General features: G+C 42.4%; 1 long non-coding RNA gene across 1 annotated transcript; it reads left to right on the plus strand.

Annotated features, from left to right (window-relative positions):
• The first annotated feature begins 21,899 nt into the window (after positions 1–21,899).
• LOC144340569 (uncharacterized) lies at positions 21,900–26,093 on the plus strand. The gene is made up of 2 exons (XR_013416821.1): positions 21,900–22,106; positions 22,865–26,093. It is a non-coding gene; the product is annotated as an uncharacterized LOC144340569 (long non-coding RNA).
• Positions 26,094–26,427: the final 334 nt, after the last annotated feature.

Consider the following 26,427-nt stretch of genomic DNA (forward strand, 5'->3'; position numbering starts at 1 on the left):
CGGTAAGACGTTATTTCTGAATACTGATTTATAGGACTCAGATAACATCTGTACCATCATTTTAGCTTAAACATTTTTAAGTTTGCATGTTTTCTAGTCCTTTATTTTGTATACACAGAATTTAATGCTCTAGTGGCTCTGAAAATGGGCCATGATTCTGATTGCAGGAAATCTGGGAACCAGATCCCTTAAAATGAATTGGGTGAACCAAATACATTGTATCTCCCTCTCGTCTGAGAAATTCAGAGCAGACTTTATCCATCATCATTCACTGTAACCTGAGCAGGTTGGCCACCCGTGCTTATTATGACGATCTGCCAGTGTCTGTGTTACTCCTGAAGGCTGATGCCTCTACCCTGAGATGGCTCAGGGATGGTTAGGGCAATAGAGCAGTGGTCTTGAGAATAAAGATGGTTTGTGATCCGCTTATCGGATTAGAGGTTTATATTATAAAGTCAAGGCTTCATAGCCTGGTAGGGGATAAATCAAATGGTGGAAAGGATGGAGGCAGCTTGAACTCTGAAGAGCTGATTCTGTGAGGGTATTTCTACAACTTTTGGCTCCACCCAAACCCTAGCTGACTTGTTACCTTGCTGATTAACCACAAGAACTGAGGGAGAAAGTAAGGTGTGATCAGCTCAAACCCTATCTATCTCATGCTGGGACTGACACAAAACAAAGCCAAACACAATTATATGGTAAGTCAGTAGAATCATGTTCCTATGTAGCGTGTCTGTCAGGGATGAGACTGATTCCCTATGGCCCTGTCTCATCACTTTCTGCTCACAGAATGTATATGTAACGTATTTTTCTCTGACACACTAGTACTGGCAAAGGCTGTCTTCTTTGGCTTAACCACAAATTGTAGAGCATGAGAGCCTCAGAACACCTCCAATCTCTCCCAGCTACTTTTGGAAATTCCCAGGGACAATTGTGCACATGCTCTCAAGAAGTTCCCCTGGATCCTCAAAACAGCCCTGTGAATCCACAGTAGCAATGGTGACAAGCCTGCTGCAACCCTTTAGAGGGTACTTGGCTGGGTCCCCCGGTCACTGATACTGACAGCAGGATTTTCAGGTCACTACTAAGCACTTCCCACAAATGGCCATGACTTCATTCCATGCCCTTGGTAGCCTGTCAGTGCAGGGGCTGGAGCACGATGAGGTAGGCAGGGAGGCAGCCTCTGTCCCTGTGACTATTATCCTCCGTTGCTAGGCTGTCTTCTCGGGGATCATCTCCTTAGGGTCCCTTATCAAGTCTATGAGGGGCTGGTCAGGCATACAGCAGTATGAGCAGCCATTCGTCCCACCCAGCCTCTCCAAGAATGATGAAAAACCATGGTGTGTGGCCCAGATCTGGATACTCTACCTGGGGATGACTTCTTTCTCATAAGTCATTCCCTCCTCGGGCAAATAACATACTATGGTAAGCTAAGCCCACCCTATTACCCTTGCACCCCAGATGCACCCACATTAGCAGGCTCAGCCCATGCTAGATCTCAAACGGACCTTGGATTACTCAAGCAACTTTAAACCCAAACCTACAAAGCTGATGTGTAGTTCACAATTTGATGACTATGCAAATTACATCCTGAAATGTCTCTACTAAACATGTGACTGGACACATCTGAATTTACAATGGGCACACGGCATCTTGGCTTCATAGGTGAAAGACTCTGAATCAGGACCTTTTATGCAATAGTTCAATCTGAAATGGATTAAGGCAAGATTTAGAATCTTTAAGCAGGGTAGTACTTTTTTCAAATGGGCATGTGTCCAAGAGATGGAGTCACTGGATGGAGTTTTCCAGCATGGCAGGCCTTCTTGGGTGGAGGCAGCTTGCTGAGATCAGGAGGGATGTTCAAAGCAGAAGCCGGCTCCAAGGTTCTGCTCCTTTTTATAACAAATTAGCATAATTCACACCCTCCCCCTCTACATGCCAGTGTTAGAATGATCTCACAGGCAGGCCAACTCCACCCCGTTCTGTACCTCTAGACTTCCATTCAACTCATAGAGCTATGCCCTCTTCCTGTACTTTTGCCAAACAAGGCCTTGCAAAATTATTCCATCACTCATGGGTGCTAATGAAGTGGATCAGAAATTGACTACCTGGATACAGAGAGTTTACTCAAGGCTACTGGAGTCATCTTTTCCTTGCCTGGCCCCTTTGCTCACATTCTTTCTCTCATCTCTTTAAAACAGTAACCAAACTGGCCGGCCACGGTGACTCATGCCTGTAATCCCAGCACTTTGGGAGGCCGAGGCTGGTGGATCACCTGAGGTAAGGCGCTCAAGACCAGCCTGGTCAATATGGTGAAACCCTGTCTCTACTAAAAATACAAAAATGAGCTGGGTGTGGTGGCATGCGCCTGTAGTCTCAGCTACTCAGGAAGCGGAGGCAGAAGAACCACTTGAACCCAGGAGGCTGAGGTTGCAGTGAGCCGATTGCGCCATTGCACTCCAGCCTGGGCGACAGAGAAAGACTCCGTCTCAGAAAAACAAACAAAAAAAAAACCCAAAACACGCACACACAACAACAACAAAAAAAAAACCAGCAACCAAACTGTGCTTCACTGTGGTTTGGTAAAGTGGAGCATGTGTCTACCAGTTTTTCATGCAACCTGCCCAAATGGCCCTTTCAAACTCTTAACGGTGTGAGAAGCTCAGCTCTGGTAGGGGAGTATACATTTGATATTTCTCCCCTGTTGCTTACAAGTTCAAATGCTCTGACAGCAGCAGGAGGAGGAAAAGCCAAACACGGTGGTGTTTACTAGAGGAATCTGTCCTCTGTAGTTGTAATTAAGAGGTTTGCTAGACCATATGGGACTGCTGACCAAGTACTACAAACAGCAGCTATGTCAAACACAACACCAGTGGTTTTATTTACAGCCAAGAAACCAGTGTGTTTCATGTGCTATCCCAACAGGGACCATCTCCACATCTTTAAAGAACAATGTGCTGATAAAAGAAGTAGAATGAAGGATTGCAGCTCCCCCCGCCCCCACGCCCCAGCCCCCTAAGCCTCTCTGCCTTCTGGTGACAGATGCATTTTAATCGTCACCATCTGTAGAAAATGTTCTCTTCCTCCAGACAGGAATTCTACAGTGTGGGATGGAGAAGTATTTGGAGATGATGTGGTTGCAGTATCTCTCAAGTTATTCTGGAGAGGCCATTTTCACTCTTCCTATACTTTGTGTTGCCCTATTCCCAGTTTTACTTCACCATGTTTGGAGACATGTTTATGAGGTCCCAATCCTACACCCACATAATCTCTCTCTGCACTGCCTTTCTCTCCCTAAACCTGTGGCTACAGCTCCCCGCGCCAGTAGGCTCAGCCCACACTAGTTCCCAAACCAACCTGGGATTGCGTAAGCAACTTTAAACCTAAACCTACAAATCTAGTGTGAAACTCACAGTTTGATGACTCACAGTGTGCAATGACCCCAATTCTTGGCTGCCGTGTTACATCTTGAAATATCCTTACTACAGATTTAGGATGGGATATCCCCGAGGTATCCATTGAGATCCTGCATCCATAATAATAGTTGCTCTCCACAGGGAATTTCTGATAAGAGCAATCCTTTAATCCTGACAATAGGGACTTTCACCATCTTTGTCTTCAGGGGCCTGAAAGAGGCTATGTAACTTCCCCAAGTCAGTGTCAAGCTGGGACTAGAAGATGAGTGTTCCAAAAATTATACGCTGTGGGCTGTGATTCAGCCTCGAGGGACTCTACTTGGAACCACTGTCTAGTCCTCCAATTTGAGACTTGTTCTGAGCTTCTTCCTCTACCTGAGTCTCCAACCAGGTTCCTTCTTGGAAACTGAATTAGCTTAGTGACCAAGACCCTGTACCCCAGGTTCATCTTACCTGGCATTCTATCATTCACCAAAATTTCTTACTGCAATGTCTCCCTTCTCTTGGGACACATGACTGCTTAACATAGGCTTTTAATGCGTGGCTCCTTGTCTGTGAGAGTTGGGAGCGAAGTAGGCCATGGGCATGAGGAAGGCTATATTGTAGCAGCCTTGCTATCAGGGTCAACATGGTGCAGGCAGGCAGTCGGTCCTCTGCAGCCCTGGAGGACTGCAATGCATACCTTTAATGACTCTCAGCACACACATGCGTGCACACACCACACACAACCCAATACACATCACATACACACACTCCACATACACCACACACTCACACAAACATACCACACACACCACACACACATCACCCTCCACATGCAACCCTACACACATCTTACACACACACCACATACACAGCACACTCACACATATATACCACACACCACACACATCCCCCACACACACAACCCTAAACACATCACATACACACACACCACATACACAGCACACTCACACATACTTACCACACACCACACACATCACCCCACACACACAACCCTACACACATCACATACAAACACCACATACACACCATGCTCACACATATATACCACACACCACACACATCACCCCCCACACACAACCCTACACATGTCACACACACACCATATATGCACCACACTCACACATACATACCACACACACCACACACACATCACCCCCCACACTACTCTACACACATCACACATACACCATATATGCACCACACTCACACATACCACACGCACCACACACACAACCCTACACACATCACATTCACGTACGCACACACCACATACACACCACACTCACACATACATACCACGCACATCACCTCTGTACACACAACCCTACACATATCACATACACTCTGAATACACACCACATACCCACACATACTTACCGCACACACCACGCACATCACCCCCCCACACACCACCTACACACCACACACACATACATACCACACACACCACACACACATACATACCACACACACCACACACACATCACCCTCACACACAACCCTACCCATATCACATACACACACACTGTATATGCACCACACTCACACATACATACCACACACACCACACACACATTACCCACACACACAACTCCGTACACATCACACACACATATACACACCACATATACACCACACACAACCACATACACACCACACCATACACAAACAACCCCATACACATCACATACACACACACCACATGTACACCACATTCATACATACCACACATACCACACATCACCCACACACACACCACCCTACACACATCACACACATATACTCACCACATATATACCACACAACCACATACACATCACACACACCATACACACACAACCCTAACACACCATACACATACAACCCTAATGTAGCAGCAAGTTGGAGGAGAGAAAGACACACACATATACACACCACACACAAAACTCTACACACATCACACAAATATACATATACACATCACACACACACCATATACATACACAACCCTACACACATCACAAACCTATGCATACATACACATACCATATATACCCACACACACAACCACATACACAGCACACACACTACACACCATACAAACACACACAACACATACACACGACCCTACACCCATCCCACACATGCACATATCACGTGTATACCACACACACCATCACATACACATCACACACACAACTATGTACACATCACACACATAAACACGCATATACACACCACATGTGTACCATACATACAACATACACAGCACACAGCACATGCACCATAAAAACACATTCCCACACATGCACATACCACATACATAGCTTATACACTACACTCATATACACACATGCTATGCATGCACATAGACGCACACACACACATTTTCTTCCTAGATTCCCAAGTCTTACACTGCACTCCCACCTCTCCTGACTGGGATAGAGGGCTGATTGTATCAAAGCCTGGCTGAAATGAAAAAACCTGGTTCGTTTGGTGGCTGTGACAATGGCATCATCAGGCATCTAAGCTGCAGTCGATGTTCCCGAGTATTCCTCTCTAGATATAAGCTCCTTCGCTTCTGAAGCAATCTCAAAGCTCCTTTACAGTCTGGGTGAACGAATTCGCACACTTGTACAACGTTCAGTCCATAAGTAGTGAACATCAAAGCCAACAGAAAACCCTAAGCATAGGTCCGTCTAGTCAGAGATTATCTCAGTTGACAGCAAGTGACTTGACCCACCCAAACCAATGAGTTCCATGACGAATTCTTCTCCAGTACCTAATATCTTCGGGATAATGCATTCATTCACTGAACAACTCTTGGCTGATTGCCTGTGTTAGTTAGGTCACTGAGGGAGACGTACATCTATGATTCATGTGACCTCAGCCCTCCAGGACCTACCTTCCAGTTTGCTGAGTGTCATAGCAGATGCAGTAGGCAGCCTGCTTGGACCAGCTCCACATCCATCCTCCATTCATAAGAAAGGCTTCTTGCTGTGAGTACCTGCAATTCTCTGCTGGAGGGGTTTTCTTTACTGGCCAAGTGTGCCTGTGCTGAATGCAGGACAAAATAGAAATACCCAAGAATGATTTTCCCTGGAAGCCCTCAAATAAATAATGGGCAAGGCATTGGTGAATAAACATTTTAGCCTCCCTGACCTTGGTTGGGATAACTGTGTTCAACACTGTCCTCCAGTGCGATTGAGGTCTAGTCCTCCACATCAGTAACTGAACTGATAATACATCCTTAATTGATTTCCTTCGCCTCCCACTTTTACTAACCCCCTCCCCTACTGATGATTCCTGGGATCACCTCTCAGCTAAACTACTCAGATTTGAATCCTTGTCTCAGAATCAGCTTCCAGAAGAACCCCTACTAATTAAAGGGCTAAAATACATGTATAGATAGTTATAATTCTAGAAGAAATGAAGTAGATGACATTAGAGTGCTTTACTTAAAATCCTGTAAGAGTTCACAGGAAGAGTAAATTACTTTTGAGTTGGGAAATTAGATTCATGAAGGAGAGTCCTTCCATGGGAAGTAGGATTGGGGTGTTCAGTGATGGAGCAAAAGACACTCTAAGTGGGGCTGGGTAATTGGAGGCATGACAGCAGGAATTGAGTATGGTATGTTTGAAAACAGTTCAGTCTTACAGAAGCATTATATGAGGAAAACAGCAGCTGAGGAGCGAGGTAAAGATAAGATTTTAAATCCTAATGCCAAGGCGAGAAATGTTTGTCAGGCTATCTAGCACAGCTCTGTCCAATAGAAATTTCCAGAATGATGGAAATGTTCTAACTATGAGCTGTTCAATATGGCAGCCACTAGATACAGGTGGCTATTTAGCATTTGAAATATGGCTAGTGCCACTAAGAATTTTTAATTTAATTTAATTTAATTTTAACGAACTTAAGTAGTCAAATGTCTGAGGGCTACCATTTTGAACAGTGGATTTCCGGGCAGTGCAATATGACAGGATCAGAAATATGCTTCAGGATAAGTAATCAGAGAACTGACTCTAAGATCGATTGTATGGGAGGTGATCTGAAGATAGAGACCAATGATGAGGCAGAATCAGTAACTGGATAAGTGTCGTTTCTTATTAAGGTTAAAAATAAAATATTTTCTTCAAGTAAAAAAAACAAACACATAAATAAAACAGATGAAAGTGGAGCTAACCTTGTTAAAATGAAGAGAAATCCCTGAGGAATCTCCCTGGAAATCCTAAAAGCTGCTCAGAACTCAGCTCATTAACTACTAGGCCAAGTCAAAGGTGGTGAAGAGTTCTACCAAGGTAATAAAAATGAAGGAGGAATAAACCTGGGAGACATGATAGAAGTGGAGTTAATCTCTCTTAGCATCTAATTAGGTATAAGAAGTAAGCCTTCAATATCTACACATTTATTCTCTTATTCACCTAAGCCCAAACCCTGGTGTTATCCAAAATTCTTCCCCATTACTCAGTCATCACAAATATATTCTTCCCCATTACTCAATCATCACAAATATACTAGGTGCACAAAAATAAAGCTTATTGAACAAATTTAACATGCACAGTGTGACATAGATAGTGAGTATTGAGAAAAATCAGGACTCACATCCAGATTCATTGATGAAAGGCTTTCCCTGGGGTTTGCTGCCCACCCCCAGGATAATGCAGTCATAGAAGCCAAGGTAGGGGCCTTTACAAGTAGGGTTGTCAATCAGTAGTTTTAAACACAGCAGCAAGTTGGGGGAGAGAAAGACAAATGGATATTAAAGTTGGGAGTTAATTTCAGTTAGAGTTAAGAGAAAGAAGGTAAGCTCTCAGATGTCAGACTGCCAGGATTTCAGGGATATGGTAAAGAAATGAAGTATAAAAACAGTGAAGATGCAAAAGTGAAGGCAATGAATATAAACTACTCTTTAGCTTTTTAGTAAATGGAAGAAAAGGATGGAATACCCTAGGAATACTCAGTGAGGTGCTTGCTGACTTGCATTTTCTGCATCTATGAAATCTTAAAGTATCAAGAACACCTAATGTCTGTTTTTTGGGGGGTTTTTTTTGTTTGTTTGTTTGTTTGTTTGTTTGTTTTGAGACCGTTTCTCTCTTGTTGCCCAGGCTGGAGCCCAGTGGTGCAATCTCGGCTCGCTGCAACCTCCACCTCCCGGGTTCAAGCAATTCTCCTGCCTCAGCCCCTTGAGTAGCTGGGATTACAGGCATGTGACACCACATTCAGTTTATTTTGTATTTTCAGTAGAGACACGGTTTCTCCATGTTGGTCAGGCTGGTGTCGAACTCCCGACCTCAGGCTATCTGCCCGCCTCAGCCTCTCAAAGTGCTGGGATTACAGGCATGAGCCACCGCGCCTGGCCAACCCAATGTCTTTTCAAAGAAAGTCTTTGGTCATCTGTCACTTTACTTAAAACTAAGTGGCCTCATCATCAGGTTGATAGGACCAGAGGTAAACAACTGAGGGAGTCATCTCTTTTAGTCTCACTTGTGAGAATGGAATGGCCTGGTAGAAGAGTTCTTTCCAATAGAGTCAGGGTGCACTGATGGCCAATTGTCCACAGCACTCACCCTCCCTGTCAAAGAGTTGGAACCCACCAAAGACAACAGAGAGTTGCAGGTAGAAGCAGGGAAAGTAGAGCCAGAGACATAAATGGAGGATCACTTTGTCTCCTCAAGTCACCTGAAGCAGAGAACAATCAATTTATTCCCTGAAGAAACAAGAAGACCAGATGCGTGCAGCTTCATGGTGTCTTGAACGATGTTGCATTCTCCACAAAGCTTTGCTGAAAGTGGCTGAGATCTTGCCTTCCTTATCTTCTCTTGCATCCTTATGAAAAAAACAGAACACGACAAATTCTGTCTTTTGCAATCTGAAAGAACATAGCCAAGGCATGGGATAGTCCTGAAGACAGTGAGGTGAAAGTGTTGATGCCTTTCAAAAAGTAATCCTAGAAAATTCTCATAGGCAAGCCTCTTTCAAAAGAGTTTCCAATGGCCGTAGGTGCAATGGTCTCATTTTTGAGAAAGTACAGAAATTTTAGGTTTACTCACAGACTCTCTGGAACAGTGCCCTCTGCCCTACAGAATAGCTTTAAAAAACAAACAAACAAACAAAACGGAGTCTTGCTCTGTCACCCAGGCTGGAGTGCAGTGGTGTGATCATAGCTCACTGCAGCCTTGAACTCCTGGGGGACTACAGGCCCACACATCACCATGAGCAATCCTCCTGCCTCAGCCTCCCACAGTTCTGGGATTACAGAGATAGGCCTCCATGCTGGGCTTGGAATGGCTTTGTTTTAAAGAGACCAAGGTTACAGATAGCTGAAAAGTACAACTTCAGTCCTTTGCAATCTTTTCTAAACATAGCAGGCTGAATCTTCCCTGTTAGTATTGGAAAGATAAATTAATAAAAAATCAGTACTTGAAAGAGAAAAAATTCCAGTAACTCTGGAACGGAAACCAACCTTGGAGATTATTATCTGAAGTGTATCCCTTCCCAAATTTGTATGTGGAAGTCCTAACCCCTAGTTCCTCAGAATGTGACTGTATTTGGAGATGGGGTCTTTAAAGAGGGAATTAAGGTAAAATGAGTTCATGTGGTGGGCCAAAATCCAACCCGACTGGTGTCCTTATAAGAAGAGGAGATGAGGACGTAGACATAACAAAGGGAAGACCGCGTGAGGACGCAGGGAGAAGACGTCATCTGCAAGCCAAGGAGAAAGGCCTCAGGAGAAACCAGCCCTGTCAAAGCCTTGAGTGAGGACATAAATTTCTGTTACTTAAGCTGCACAGTGTGCAGTACTGTGTTACTGCGGCCCGAGCAGGCAGAGACCATGCAGCCTAACCTTTTCACTTCACTCTCGAAGAATCTGAGTTCAGAATCACACTGCTTGTATTAGCACTAAGTGCAAGCCTCAAGGGTCTTCAATCTCAGCCCAGAGGCCTTCCCACTTACCATACCCCTGACTTTGACAGACGTGGTTTTCCAGAAAGGAGAGAGGATGATAGAGAGAGCAAAGGGATAGAATCTAGTTAATCATGAGAAAGGAATGGATGGGAAAATGACTCCCTGATTCCATAGCTTCACATAAAAGCCTGTAACTCTTGGGCTACCTTCTTCTTAATGACTTTTGCTTGTTTTGCATTCTTATGCTCAGTCCTAACTTTGTTCTTAACTGGGGCAAATGACTGGTTGTAAACATTCCAAAGTGACTCCAGCATGAATTTTAACTATCTGAAGCCAAGTTGGACTAATGGGCCTAAACTTAACCAAGAAAGTCTTATTCTTTCCTTTGGTGTTTGTATCTCCTACCTGTTGATTCTCTTCCAGCACCTCCTTTTGTGAGAGACATCCAGGGCAGCTGGGAAATTTATGAGGGGGTGTGCGTTTAAGTATTTATAATTACATTTAATTTAGATTTAGTTTCTGGGTTTTTTTTTTTGGAGCAAATTTTTTTTAGTATTTTTTTAACACTAGGTCCTCAGAATGTCAAACTAATTTTCTTTCTCAATCCTCTGTTAGTTTCAGATGACAAGCTTTTAAAAGCACAGCTCTGTTAGTTTTAGGGAACCTTAAGCCTCATTGTCTTGGAGCCTTCCTGTCCCCTGCTATACTGTTGTTGTTGTTGTAGCCTAGGGTGTCCTAAATCTCTGATTTCCACCCCCCTGAGTGGTTGTCTTCCATGTATTTTATTTAGAGATAAGGCCATGCCTTTGAGTTTGAATGAAGCATGGCTAACTGAGCTTAGTTTATTGGGAAGTATCTCTGGATCATCCCAATATCCCAAAGGAAGGAGGAAATGGCCAGACAGTATTTCGGCCTCTGTCAAAAAACCCATCATTTTCCCCATGATGCTATGGGTGAAATTCAAGCTTCTCCTCTTCGTTTCCATGGATTCATGTAACTGACACAATGCCAGGCATTGTGCTGTGAGCCTGGTAGCTTGTGACCTAGATTCTGCCTGTCACAGATACCGATATACGCAACGGAGACCACCAATCCAGTCTGCACAAATTATCTGTGGTTATTATGCTCGTGAACACTATAGATCAGAGCTCTGGTGGCCATGAATTGTGCTTCATATTCACTCTCAGTAAATACAGAATCATAAGAATGAGTAACACAAAGGTAGTGCTCAGTTAAAAACAGGATCCAAAACAAAACATTCTAACCAAGGCTTTTACGTTGGAACCATAAAATAGTTTCACTGCCAGGAAGGATGTATTATAGAACAAAATACTGCTTTTAATTGGTGGGTTCTTTTTTATTTTTCTTTTGAAACACAACTTTAGAGCATGTTTTAATTTAAGTTATAGCCCCAGAAAAATTTTCTCAGTTATAAAATTATCAGCAAGTGATACATGAGTTAAATAATAATACAAGCTTTTCAAATTAGCTATTTAATAATAATAAATGAGTGCACTTTTTTCCAGCTAGGAAATAGGTATTCTTCATTACTGAATTTCTTTTATACCACTATACCGAGACATGAAAACAGTCCCCGTCCACCTAATTTCTTATTAATGTATGGGTTTCTGCCCCAGTAAAGAGAATAAAGTGAAGCTGTGAATTAAACCAAGAAACTGCCTTCCTCAGGTTTTATTAATCACGGCCTTGAGGGAAAGACAGGCAGAGTTCTTGTTGCTTCTATCTGCAATCACTCAAGCGACTTTTGGAGAACTTTCTTCAATGCATGGCTCAACTTTTTGGAACACTGGAGAGCATTCAGGAAAAGAGAGCAAGTGATAAATAGTTTGGAAATGAAGATCAAAAAGAAAGCATTAGGAGAACTAGGAATGTTTAGTCTAGAGAGAAGGAGAATGAGTAGAGACGTATTTTTCCTTACTGTCATAAACAGGACAAAAGCAATTCTTCTTTTTCACAAAGGGTAAGGAAATAAGAACAAGTGAAAATAAGCATAAGCAAGGAATTTGACTTTTTTTTTTTTTTTGAAACAGAGTTTAGCTCTTGTTATCCAGGCTGGAGTGCAATGGCACAATCTTGACTCACCACAACCTCCGCCTCCCAGGTTCAAGCGATTCTCCTTCCTCAGCCTCCTGAGTAGCTGGGGTTACAGGCATGAGCCACCACGCCTGCTAATTTTGTATTTTTAGTAGAGATAGGTTTTCTCCATGTTGGACAGGCTGGTCTTGAACTCCCAACCTCAGGTGATCCTCCAGCCTCGGCCTCACAAAGTCCTGGGATTACAGGTGTGAGCCACTGTGCCCAGCCTGATTTTAATTGATATAATTTCTTTCTTTAAAACAATAATGGAATGCTTAGGAACTTGGGAAATTATCCTGGAATAGCTTCAGAATGCTATTCTGCAGGTCAATCTAAAGATGAAGATATAGCGATATCTATCAAGGGGAGTGGAGAATTAATGTCATCCGTATAACACAGAGTCAAGAATACTTTGCATGGATAATTGCAGTAATGACAGTGTTTACTTCTAACTTTAACATTCATCACACATTGATCAAATGCCTTTTCAGGCCAGACACTGAAGCATTCATGATCACAAGCACAGTGTGCTCACCACATGGGTACTTTCTAAGTGCCTTACACACAAGTTAGTCCTCGCCACAGCCATGTGAAATAGATGCCGTTCTTTCCCTACTTTTGCAAATAAGGATACTAAGGCTGAAAAGAATTTAATTATTTGCCCAAAGTCACACATTGAGGTTGCAAATAAGAGTCAAGATTTGAACCTGTGTCCTCTGAGAAGCAAACACCAAAATGAGATGAGAGATACATGAGCTTTATTGGGAGCAACACCCATGGAGGATAAAGGGAGCAGAAACAGGAGGAGGGGGCAGGAGAAGCCTTCAGACTGAGATGCAGGTGTGAAATCTGTGAAGGGAGAGAGGGAAGAAAGGACTGGGTAGGAAGAGCCTCAGATGACTTCACAGATCTTCTTGGCTGGGAGCAGCCTAGAAGTTTGTGTTGCCATGAATGCTCTGGTGAGGGGCAAAGCAACATTTGGGGTCTTGGCCTATGTAGTAGGTTCTTGTGAAGGGAGGTCTGAGTGGGGCAACACAGAACCCAAGACATCTGGCACAAAGCCATGCTTTCGGTCACTCTGGTGGGCTTTTTCTGTGGGCCACATCCTTTAAGGGTGTGTGGTGAAAGATGTAACCCTGCGGTTATGAAAGATCCAGGTAGTAAAAGGGGATGCTGCATTACAAAGCTCTACAGAACCCTGTTCACATAGCGTACAGTGTCTGCAGTGCCTGCTGAGTCCAGCAAGCGGTGACCGGTAGTGAAGAGTTCGATCATAATCTTCCAATCCAAACATACTTGTAAGTTTTGCTCTGGGACACCTTCATCGCATAAACTCTCATAAAACTTCTCAGCCAATGTTTAAATATTTATGCAGCACTTACTAAATACAAAGCACTGTCTTAAGTGCAGTGGGAAATACTGTTCTAAGACCTAAAAGCCTCAACCCTTCCCTCCAGTGGTTTATCCAGTAGAGAAGATGTCACTCCTATACATAACCAGAGACATTTGAGGTGAAGAAAATTGCCACGTTGGGTACAGATATGGTACTGAGGAAGTTTAGGGATTAGAGGGCCTACTTCCTGTTGGAAAGATTGGGGAAGATTTCATGAAGGAAAAAAGCAATGATATAATTTCCTCAAATACAAATATGGTGCCTGGGAGAAGCAATATTTAATGCAATGGGAGGAAGACACGTAAGGCTGTCACTGACGTAGGAAGCCAAGCATTAAATGACAGTATCATGATTATCATAAGTATAAGAAATTTCTCTTTTAAAACTTCAGACCCTAAGGGAGCTAGAAATCTACTCATCTGTTTTAGTATATGCAGAAACAAAGAGATTTACTTTCTATCTCTAGTCATTTTTTAGGGCCGTTATAACAAAGTACCACAGAAAGAGTGGCTCAAGGCAACAGAAACTTGGCGAGTGCGGTGACTCACACCTGCAGTCCTAGCACTTTGGGAGGCCAAGGTGGGTGAATCACCTGAGGTCAAGAGTTCAAGACCAGCCTGGCCAACATGGTGAAACCCCGTCTCTACTAAAAAAATACAAAAATGAGCTGGCGTGGTGGCGGGCACCTGTAATCCCAAATACTCGGGAGGCTGAGGCAGGACAATCCCTTGATCCCAGGAGGCAGAGGTTGCAGAGAGCCAAGATCATGCCACTGCACTCCAGCCTGGGTGACAGAGTGAGGCTCTGTCTCCAAAAAAACCCAGACACTTACTGTCTCACAGTGCTGGATCCAAGATCAAGATGTTGGCAGCACCATATTCCTCTAAACCTACAGGGAAGGACCTTTCTCTGTTTCTTACAGTTTCCAGGTAGTCCCAGATGTTCCTTGACTTGTAGAAATGTCTCGCCAATCTTTGCCTACATCTCGATATGATGTTTTTGTGTGTCTCTATCTCCATGTGGCCATGTTCCTGCTGTGTCTTTGTCTATTTGTGAGGACACCAGTCCTGTTGGATTAAGGACTCACCCTAATCCAGCGTGACTAACAAAAACTGTGCTGTGCCTATTTATTTATTTGTTTATTTATTCATTTATTTATTTACTTACTTATTTTTGAAATGGAGTTTCACTCTTGTCGTCCAGGCCGGAGTGCAATGGCGCGATCTTGGCTCACTACAACCTCCGCCTCCCGGGTTCAAGCTATTTTCCTGCCTCAGCCTCCCAAGTAGATGGGATTACAGGTGCCTGCCACCACACCCAGGTAACTTTTTTGTTTATATTTTTAGTAGAGACGGGGTTTCACCATGTTGGCCAGGCTGGTCTCAAACTCCAGACCTCAGGTGATCCACCCACCTCAGCCTCCCAGAGTGCTGGGATTACAAGCATGAGCCATGGTGCCCGGACACTGTGCCTATTTCTGAATAGGATCACATTCTGTGGTTCAGGGGCTTAGGACTTCAACATATCTTTTGGGGGATACACAGTCTGACCCATAACCTTATCCTATTAATTAAACTTTGGCACCATTCTTTGTTGTTTTATTAAATTTAATTTTGCATGAGCAACAGTTTTTTCCTTGGAGTTGCTAGGTACTGAGAGCTCTGCAGTGAAAACAGGCTTGAAGCCCTTCATCTTCATATCACTAAATTAGTATACATCTCTACACACTACAATATTGAGACTTCTGAATAAAGTTTTAAAAAAATAAAAATAGTTTTCAGACATTTGACAAAAATAGACATCATCATTGCTTCCTGCTCTTCCCCAATCAGTCCGGATTCACACTCAAACACGCTGTGAACGTTTGCTATAGTTTCAGGGCAGATTCTTCATGTAGAAATTTCCAAGGTAAGAGTTGAGGTGCCCTTTCAGGTCATAAGAATCTGTCCTGTCTTTCCTGAGAAACAGAAACAACAAGATATCCTTTCCGACTCCAGGCAGCTGGAGGATACTAGGAATAAGCTCTAGATGCAACTTGGGACAGGCCAGTAAACTGGTTTAAAGATGAAGTTACCCACTTTTGGCAGATCGCATTTCCCAAAGATTGCCGCAGAAAAACATAGCCCATCCCACATGCTGTTTATAATGTGAGGCTGGCACTCCTCCATTGAGAAGTGGGAGTTTAAATCCCCCCTCTTGAATATGGGCAGGGTTTAGTGACTAGCTGCTAATCAACACAATGTCCTGGAAAGAAAGCTAGGTGACTTGCAAGGCAAGGTCACAGAAGCTGATACGGTTTCTGCCTTGTTTTTCTCTCTCTCCCTTTTCCTCCCACTCCTCCCTGCGCATCTCCCTCTGTTCGCCCCACTCCTCTTTTGCTCTGTCTCTCCCGATCTCTCTCACCATGCAGAGCTCAGGCACAAGCAGAGGCCACACATGGGTATGTGAGCCAACTCCAACTACCTTCTTGACCATCAGCCAGTGTCAGGCTCCCAACGAGGACATGAAGGAGCCTTCAGATTATTCCAGCTGAGCCCCCCGACATTAGGAAGCAGAGATAAGCTGTCTGCATTGTGTTCTGTATACATTCCTGTCCACAGAATCCATGGACTTAATAAGTGGTTGCTTTATGCTACCACGTTTTGGAGTAACTATTACATAGCCGTAGTCACTGGAATACCATATATCCAGCAAAATAACAAGTTGTGAAGCTAGTTTCTTAGGTGTCATATTTGTTGATGTTTCTAGGATGTTCTCCTGACATCTGAGAAAGATAAGCCTTTAGAAGCAAAGGGGAAGGAGCAATAATGCTTAAATGACCTTAAAGCCTAAGAAGTTTCAGGCTGTCAACGTGAAAAAGCATTTCGTACAGATACCTCTCCCCACAGGGTCCCATGGCCTAACTACTGCTTCTTAATCTGTGGTGGTCCAGGCAAGCGCTTAACGCCCTTGAAATGAATTAATATCAGTTTCATCTCAGGTAACCACATGCAGAATATTTATTAATCATTTTTACAAAGAGTGTAGCTTGCTAAAAAGGTGACTCTAATTTGGGAGATTTTAAGCTTGTTGGGATAGCTAACATACTCTGTCGTCCTGTTAAGAAAAAGTGTGCTCTCTTTTTCCTTTCCTCCCTCCTTTCTTCCATTTCCACCTCATCCCCCTTAGTTCCTTTTATTTATTTATTTATTTATTTGAGTGGTTTCTATCTGCATACAAAAAGCAAAGATAAGTGAACAAAGGTAAGGGGGAAGGAATAAACTTATTTTCTATTAAAGTTGGTGTTAATATGTTTTTGAGTTTATAAATCACCTTTTTGTGGACCTTACAATTTGCCCCCTTTTCTACCTGGATGTTATTGAACTTTTCAGTTGAAATAACACATTCATCTCAACCTTTCATTTGAAATGTATAAAACCTCCTAATTAAGTGCAATGATGCATTAACATGGAATTCAACAGTTCCTTTTAAATCATGGTCTCGACATCTGCAAGGTCACCACCACTAACGCACTGTAGAATGATAAACTGTTAAAAGTGAATAAGAACTCAGAGGTTGTCTAATTAACCCCTTTATTTTACCTGCCATCAAAGCGAAGTTATTTGCCCAAGATTAGAAATTTGAAGCTGTCTTTAAACTCTGTATCTATCTAGTTCTCATCATCTTATGCATCAGTCTTTGGGAAGCTCATGGAGACAAATACCTTAGGTTAGAAAGTTTGAGTTCAGATCTTAAGATTGAGAACAGTGACATTCTGGTGGTAGTGGTGGAAGGCTGGAGGGAGACCAGAGATGGGAAAGAAAATATAACAGTCTGACTACTTACCATTTTCTGTAGCAATAGTAGTAGTAGTAATAGTAGTAGTAGTAGTGTCTAATCCTGGAATTCATTTTAACATCAGAGTTATGCTTCAAGAAAGTGCCACATTTAATATTCACTGCACCTGAACTGTAGCAAAAATGTGTGATTTTCTGTGCCTTCTTTAGATGCTGTATAATACACTTTCTTGTTTTTTTAACATTTATTTTAGGTTCGGGGTACATGAGAAAGTTTGTTACATAGGTAAACTCGTATCACGGGGGTTTGTTGTACAGATTATTTTATCACCCAGGAATTAAGTCCAGTACCCACTGGTTACCTTGTCTGCTCCTCTCCCCCCTCCCACCCTCCACCCTCAGCAGGCCCCAGTGTCTGTTGTTTCCTTCTTTGTGTTCATAAGTTCTTGTAATTTAGCTCCCATTTATAAATGAGAATATGTAGTATCTGGTTTTCCGTTCCTACATTAGTTTGCTGAGGATAATGACCTCCAGCTCCATCCATGTTCCCACAAAAGACACGATCTCATTCTTTTTTATGGCTGTGTAGTAATCTGTGGTGTATATTTACCACATTTTCTTTATCCAATCTGTCATTCATGGGCATTTAGGTAGATTCCATGTCTTTGCTATTGTGAATGGTGCTGCAAAGAACATTTGCCTGCATGTATCTTTATGGTAGAATGATTTATATTTCTCTGGCTATATACCCAGTAATAGGATTGCTGGGCCAAATAGTAGTTTTGCTTTTAGTTCTTTGAGGAATTGCCATACTGATTTCCACAAAGATTTAACTAATTTACACTCCCACCAAAAGTGTTCCCTTTTCTCTGCAATCTCGCCAGCATCTATATTTTGACTTTTTAGTAATAGCCATTCTGACTGGTATAAGATGATATCTCATTGTGGTTTTGATTTGCATTTCTCTAATGATCAGTGATATTGAGCCTTTTTTCATATGCCTGTTGGCCAAGTTTTCTTTTATATGTTTTCCTGGTGGCTCAGTGGGATCTTCCCAGGTCCAAGTTTCTCTCTTCTTCTAGTGAAATAGTGATTTTAAAAACACATGATTAATTTGTCAGAAGTTGTTCCGTAATTTTTTAAAAAATGTAATACATTTTGTTGATTTTTTCTTTTGTGTGTTTTTTTGTTTCCTCAGCTGAGTTTATATTTAATCAGTCTCTAAACTTAGAGCCATTTCATTCAAGGAAAAAAATTATTTTATTTTCAGACATTTCCCAAGGTGAGTGAGGATCTAAGTATAGGGAATGGCATCCTCTTGTATTTCAGATTAAACTTTGAAAAAGCATTAGCAACTTTTAGATCTCATCTCTTCTCACTTATGAGCTACTACAAATAAGTAGGAGAAATGAATATGGTATTTATGAAGCTTTGAATATGAGAGCTAAAGATTCTTCTTTATATCATTGCTATATGATTTTAGAAATTTTAGAAGATAAGTTGTAGCACTTTGATTCAGATTTTATATTTTTATTACAGAAGTCAAAAGATGTGTCTTAGAATACAAGTGTCAGGCTTGGATGTTTCCTACGTTTGAGAACTCCTGCTCTCATTTGGGTAGTGTAATCAACTCTGTTATTGAGGGCTGGCTGCACTTCTGTAATTACACACCTTCCTGCACCATCAGCCCCACTAGGTCATTCTTCTCAGCATGCTCATATGCTTCACTGTCTCTCATCTTTAAACAGAACATGCAAACAAACCAAATCCCTCCTTTGACCCTACATCTTCTTCTAACTGTTGTCTCATTTCTCTTCTCCCTTTTCTAGCAAAATTCTCAACAAAGTCACTCATGGTCTCTGGATCCACTTCCTTACCTACTGTGATGGGGTTTTGGTCCCCATAACTCTTTTTAAATATTCTTGTCTACATCCCAAAGAATTGCCACGTTGTCAAATCCAATTGCCCTCTCCAAGCCCTCTTCTTACCAACCCCTTCAGAATCTCTCTGCACAGCTGATCACCTGCTTTATTGAAACCTCTTGCTTCTTTTCATTTGTATTCATCTGGTTTTCCTCATGCCTCTCTGGAAGTTTCTTCTGTCTTCTCTGCTGGAGTCTCCTCTTCAGCTTAACCTCGAATATGTTGAAGGACTCCCAGGACATAGCTCTAGGCCAGCCTCTCTACTTACATTGTCTCTCCAGTGAAATAGTCTGGTCCTAAGGCTTGAGATGTCATCAATATGTCAGGGACTCCCAGACTCTCCTTTTCATCCCTGGCCTCTCTCCAGGGCTCCAGACTCAGATATCCAACTCAGTATCTCCATTAGGTTCTTTAACTGGTGTCTCAAATATGAATTCATTCTCTCCTACCTTCTAACCTGTTCCTCCTCCAGTCCTTTCAGTCTCAGGTAACAGAATCGACTACCCACCCAGGGACCCAATACTTGATTTTTCCTTTCTAATCCATCAGTGGGTCTGGTGGCTCTGTCTTCAACGCATATTTCAAATCCACCTGCCTCACCCATCTCCATTGCTGTCACACTGATCTCAACCACCGCCATCACTTCCTTGGATGACCACAATTGTCTCTGCATGTCCTTCTGCTTCTACTTTTCCCTCCACAGTCCATTCCCACACAGCAGCCAGAGAAGTGTTTTTAAAATATAAATCAGATCATGTCATTTCTGTGCTTGAAAGCATCCAGATATTTCCTTTCCAAAAGCACTTAAAATGCAATGTGCAGCTTTCCCCCAATTCACAGTACTCTAGTTGACTTAGACCCTATGAAACTCCATTTCACCTTGTACCATTTGCTGCCCCCTCCCTGTATCCCAGCCATTCTGACTGTCTTTTTGCTCCTCCAATATGCCTTCCACTTCTGGGTGCTTGCATATTCTTTCCCCTTTGCATAAAGTTGGGCCCTTCTCATTTGTCAGATCTTAGTTTAGATGTCACGGCCAGCTCCTTGGAGCAAACTTCCATGATGACTCTTTCAAAGCAAGTGCCTCCTCTCATCACCATGCCTGGTTCATTCCCATTAAAGCTCTTACCGTAATTATAGGCTTATTTTCTCATTTATTCTTGTCCATCCCCCGCAAGAATGTGAGCCCCATAACAGCGTGGACTTGCTTGGTCTTGTTCATCCCTGCATCGCTGCTGCCTAGAACAGTGTCTGTCCACACTAGGCATTCAATAAACATTTGTTGAATGGATCCATCAGTTTTTAGATTACTCAAGCCATTTGTTTTTCCTTGATTGCTTGACAATCTACTTGTTGGCAAAGTATCCCTCTATTAGAGGAAATAACATGCTTCATTTTCACCTTAAACGTGTTCAAAGAGGACATAGGATTGTAACAGGTTAGAGGGAGATCTTCGCTTTTAAGTCTGAGCTTTTAAGTAGTATATCCCTTAATGATGGCAAATAATTAAAGATTAAGTTATGAGACCAATCAGATTTCCACTAGCAAACATCACCAAATATTTTCTATTTTTCATCCCTTTTGTGAATTTTGTTTTATCTGACTATAAACATAGTCATAACTATGAAAGCTGTTGCTTAAATATAATTTTCAATTGTTGGCATTCTAGAAATGCTACAAAATTCACATTTGTGATTATTTCAAATTCATTAATCTCAAGACTATGTGATGCTAACTCTTATTCTCAAGAATTATAAAGTAAAGATGATGATATGGAATGTATTGCTACAATGCCTTGGGATATGAAATTGTATCTATAAAACACTGATGTAATGCTATGAGCTCATATTATAAATAGATACTAAATCATCTGTGCTTTGTGGAACATTGTATCTTTATAATATCTTTTGTATATAATTCTAAAGAAAAAATAAAACAAAGTTGCAACTAACAGGTGCGTTGCTTCAAACATACAACTCTTGGCATTCCAACATTCTGACTCCAGGAAATGCCTGCAAAAGCTGGTAGTCAGCTTAAGATAGCACATTTAGTAACAAAGTAATTTTAGAAATCAATTTCAGAGGAGAAATAGAAGACAACATTTTCTGTAATATGCCATCTTGCTTCAGTATGAAGTGTTGACATTGTTTTATTTTTTAAAGTGAAAGCAAAGGATGGAAAATAAGTATGTTGTGAAAATCCAACAAAAAATACATTGAAAAATTTTAAGATAAATTTTAAGATAGCATGTTTAACACTCTAGAAAATAGAAAAGAATAAAGTACCTCTAAAACGTCTTGGGGGAAAAAAGGTAAATGTAAAACTTTGCTGATCAAGATAAAGATCCAATGTAAACTACTCTTTTATTGGAAGAAAAAAGAAAAAGAGAAAAGAAAGGGCTAAAGAAAGACAGGGTTTGATTAAGCGGTGCCACGCCTGAGCTAGTTTAAGTGGTTGAACTCAATCTCCTGAGCTGTGCAATCAGAAAAATCATAGTCTTTGTTAACCATTTTTCTCTGTGTTTCCATATTTTGCAGGAGTCTTCAGCCATGAAAAGTGTGAAAGCATGGTCAGGATTACAGGTACAGCTGGAGCTCAGCGAGGAGCTAAGGTCAGAGTGGACTGGAGACGTTGGGGACTATTTTCTGGGAGGGACTGGTCTGCAGCTAAATCCTATTGGATGCACACTGATTTTGATAGAGAGAGAAAGAAGTGGGTGGTGAGGCAAGATGGGAAGATAGAGACACGTACAAAACAAAAAGCAGTTAGAAAAACTAAGTTAGACTTTCCTACCTCCAGGAAAAAGGGTTTAAAAGGGCACTCCGAAGGAAACAGGCAACATTTAATATAGTCATAGAAGTGGAATGGGATGAAACTGTGGTGGGTTTTGAGTTACAGCTAGTACGGACAGGCAGTAAGAAGCTACTGGAAACGTCAAGCAAGGGTGGTATCAAGGGGGTGGTGTTTCAGGAAGGGAAACGTTTGTCTGTGTCAGGCTAGTTGCAAGGACATAAGCTTGGAGTCATTCCTTGATACCGTTTCTGCAACTGGGATGTGAAGTGTAGTAAACTGGAGATCTGCATTCTGATGGTAATAATTTTAATAGAGATAAAGGAGTAATTCCAAGAGGCAGTATATGGTATTTTACTTAATTCTCATAATAGCCCCCTCCAAATAGGTATTATTATTCCAATTTAGAGGTAACTGAGTCTCAGTGATTTATTAAATAAGTTACTCGAGGTTAAACAGTGGAAGCGAGGTTCAGAACCGGCAGATTCAATGAGTGGTGGATGAGGATGAACTGAAATGTTTTTATTAGCATGTTTTATAAAACTGATTTTTATTTTTTATTTTCCTTATTTCTCCTAGGCCTGGGAGCCTAAAATTGGTTTCTGTACGTATGTATATCAAAGACAAGTGCTGGGTAGGTAATGCCAAAAGTGAAAAAGGATGGCCAGGTATTTTTTAGTTTGAAACTAAGTATTTGGTTTGACATAAATCAAAGATGAGTATCTGATAATAAACAACAGTCTAATAAAGACTGATAATAGGCGATTACCATCTGGTTAAGGCAAGCACCCTTCACTAAGTTTGCTCCAAGTGTGTCCCTCTGGGTAATGGTGACTCTGGGCTGAGAGTAATCGCAACCAGAGGTCTCAAGAGCACCTACTCTGAGCAATATTGCAGTGCTGAGGGGAACCCGGGCAGCCCACCTGGCTAATTCAGAAGCAGCACAGCATCAACTTGCAACGCCAGGGTGACAGGGCAAAGCTGAGCTGAGAGTTGAAAACACAGCTCAAGTTTTAGAAATCCAGATTTTTAAAACTGGGAAGCCCTCTTTCTAAAGAAAAACAGAAGCTCGCAGTTTTGTTTCATTAGCCACCGGTGCCTTGGAGCCATGAACTTTCCCCCACTTCGGAAACGTCTCTGGAAAATTCATTTCATGCTTGTCTACTCCAGTAAAATCCTTGACTGAACTGTTACAAAACAGGAGGCTTGGCCCTGGGAATGTGAGAAATCACCCGATACGGTGGAGCCAGTTGGCATCCTCGGGAGCCCTGGGCTTCTGACCTTGGGTTTACCTGTCATCTTGGACCATGACCTTCTCCCAGCAGAGGTGACTTTCTGATTGTTCCCGTGCCACGGGACAGGGAAGTGGACAGAGCACATGTATCACATTCTTTGACACCCTAGAAAATATCCCCTAGCCGAGGGAGGGCTGTCGGTGCCCTGGCTTCAAGGCTCTGCATTCACCAGCATCTGAGCGGCAGTCTTGGAGACTTACTTGGTAACTATCAAATCTCTCTGAAGGCCTCACCTTGTGTTTTTTCTCGTATAAAGACGAGTCTTCATCCATTACCTTATTGCTGTGAATGCTGCTCTTAAAAGAATGTAGTGAACATCCCTGTCTCCTCTGGTGTAGATTTTTACCCAACAATCTTTGAATAGATTCTTGGGCAGCCACCTGCTGATTTCCACCACACTCGTTTCAGAACTCAACTCCTCAAGTTCTCACCCTCGCACTCTCAGAAAATGATTGAATTTCTACTTCCCTCAAGAAAAAGTGTGGATTCTCAATAAGAATGGATTGAGCATCTGCTAAGAAGCAGGAATTGTGCTAAGTTCTCAGAATACGGAGAAAAGTAAACGTCATCTCTGCCCTGGATGGGCTTATGGCTTGGAGAGGGAATAGGCATGAAGACACATACTGGTGTCAAACTTTGTAGGTGAATTTAATGGATAGAAATACAGGGGGCGGGGCCGGGCGCGGTGGCTCAAGCCTGTAATCCCAGCACTTTGGGAGGCCGAGGCGGGTGGATCACGAGGTCATGAGATCGAGACTATCCTGGCTAACATGGTGAAACCCCGTCTCTACTAAAAATACAAAAAAACTAGCCGGGCGTGGTGGCGGGCGCCTGTAGTCTCAGCTACTTGGGAGGCTGAGGCGGGAGAATGGCGTGAACCCGGGAGGCGGAGCTTGCAGTGAGCCGAGATCAGGCCACTGCACTCCAGCCTGGGAGACACAGCGAGACTCCGTCTCAAAAAAAAAAAAAAAAAAAGAAAGAAATACAGGGGGCGGGGTAGAGGAGGGGTCGCCATTTCCACTTAGGAGGGGAGGACAACCTTCCTAAGGACTACTTGGGATGAACATCCTAAATTCCCTTCCCTCTGCTCCCTAAATAATCCATAGCTGTATGTTTTCCTAACATCTTTCTCCCTGTCTTAGAAGAGGTGTCTACAGTTTCCTAAGGTTAACCCTTTACGTATCTCTTAAAGATAAACTTCATCTTCTAATGTAAAAGCGGGGCAAAAATTACAAAAGTATTATCAACAACAACACAGAAAAAGTTAAGAAAGAAAAATATCTACCATTACCCAACTGACTTTTTAATAGCCCTGCCATGGTTCCTTTTTGTCTGTTTTAATCTGTATTTTCCTCTATGGTTTTAAAAAGCTGTAACCAGAACCGCCTGTGTTCATTGCTCATCCTCTATGCCCTCCTTTGGGACCTGACCTGACCTCCTGACCTTGTGATCCGCCCGCCTCGGCCTCCCAAACAGTGCCGGGAGTACAGGCGTGAGCCACCGCACCCGGCCAATTCCTTCATTTATTAAATCTTTTCTGCTAATTAAAATGGAGTAGCAACACAAGTATCCACTGATGGGAGAACGGATAAGGAAAATGTGGTCTGTACATACAATGGAATGTTATTCAGCCTTAATAAGGAAGAGAATTCTGACCCATGCTACAACATGCACGCACCTTGAGGACATCTCAACCTGTTTAAATCAAAGGATTTAATCTGCACTGCAGTACACAGCTTATTTGTGATCATTAAGTGAAGTCGTGAAGAGGGGAACAAACGTGTACTCAGAGACGCAGCCAATGTCATCCCTCTGTGAGACGTGCTTACTGGCTTGTGTGTTAAAGAGTGACTGGACCCCTATTCCTATAGGCTGAGGTTTCTCTAAACTCCAGTTCTGCCTTCCCAATCAACAGAGGCTAAAGATACTAAGCAACATTTTTCGTTTTGTTCCTCTCTGTACATAGTCTTTCAGGCACCCAGGTTTTGCAACTTCACTACCTCTTCTTTGCTATTGTTACGAATAAATATCAGGGAGGTGGTAAGGGGACCAAAGGGCATACTGAAAAGGGGATGAGAGAGGAGAGAGGATGACAGATCCAAAGCTCGGGGTGGGGAAAGAGCTTACCTGAATGATTTAAGACCCAGAAAAAGATGAAGACAGATGCCCTGGGTGAATGTATCAGAGACTAGAGGCTGGTGGATCACCTCCGGAAAACCTGTGCCTCAGGCCTGAATGGAGCAGAATTCCTAAAGTCAGCCAAAGGAAGACCAGTCTGATGGTTCACAGAGGTGACCCAAGGAGGCAGCCGGCACAGAGGCCGGGTAGGAAGTGCCGCAATACTGGCTGGCCCCTGGCAGTGCAGGAGAATCATCTGGAGCTTTGGGAGACTGCCAAGGCCTGGAGAAACACATATCTGTTATGAAGTTCAGAAACAGGCAGAAGTAAATAATGTATGTTTTAGATATACATACATTTGCATATAGGTATAATAAAAGCATTTTCAAAACAAAGACGTAAAAATTCAGGGTCATGTTTACCTCTGGTGTAGGTAAATGAATGCATTAGTTGAGGATCACATGGATAATGAACTAATTATGATGTCCTGGCTCTTAAAGCAGGTGGCAGGTTCACGGGTATTTGTTACATTATTAAAATCGGACTATATGAAAGATGTGTCCATGCAGTGGTGATGCCTGTGCCATGAATCAAGATTCGAACTTTTCCAGTTTTAAGCACCTGAGATCTGATTTAGAAATTTACTAATGCTACTATTAAAAAAATTAGGACGGCTACTATTAGGCCATCCTAATTTGGATGGCTACTATTAAAAACATTAGAAAATAA

Source organism: Macaca mulatta, chromosome 4 (genome assembly GCF_049350105.2).
Source record: "Macaca mulatta isolate MMU2019108-1 chromosome 4, T2T-MMU8v2.0, whole genome shotgun sequence".
Lineage (NCBI taxonomy): Eukaryota > Metazoa > Chordata > Mammalia > Primates > Cercopithecidae > Macaca > Macaca mulatta.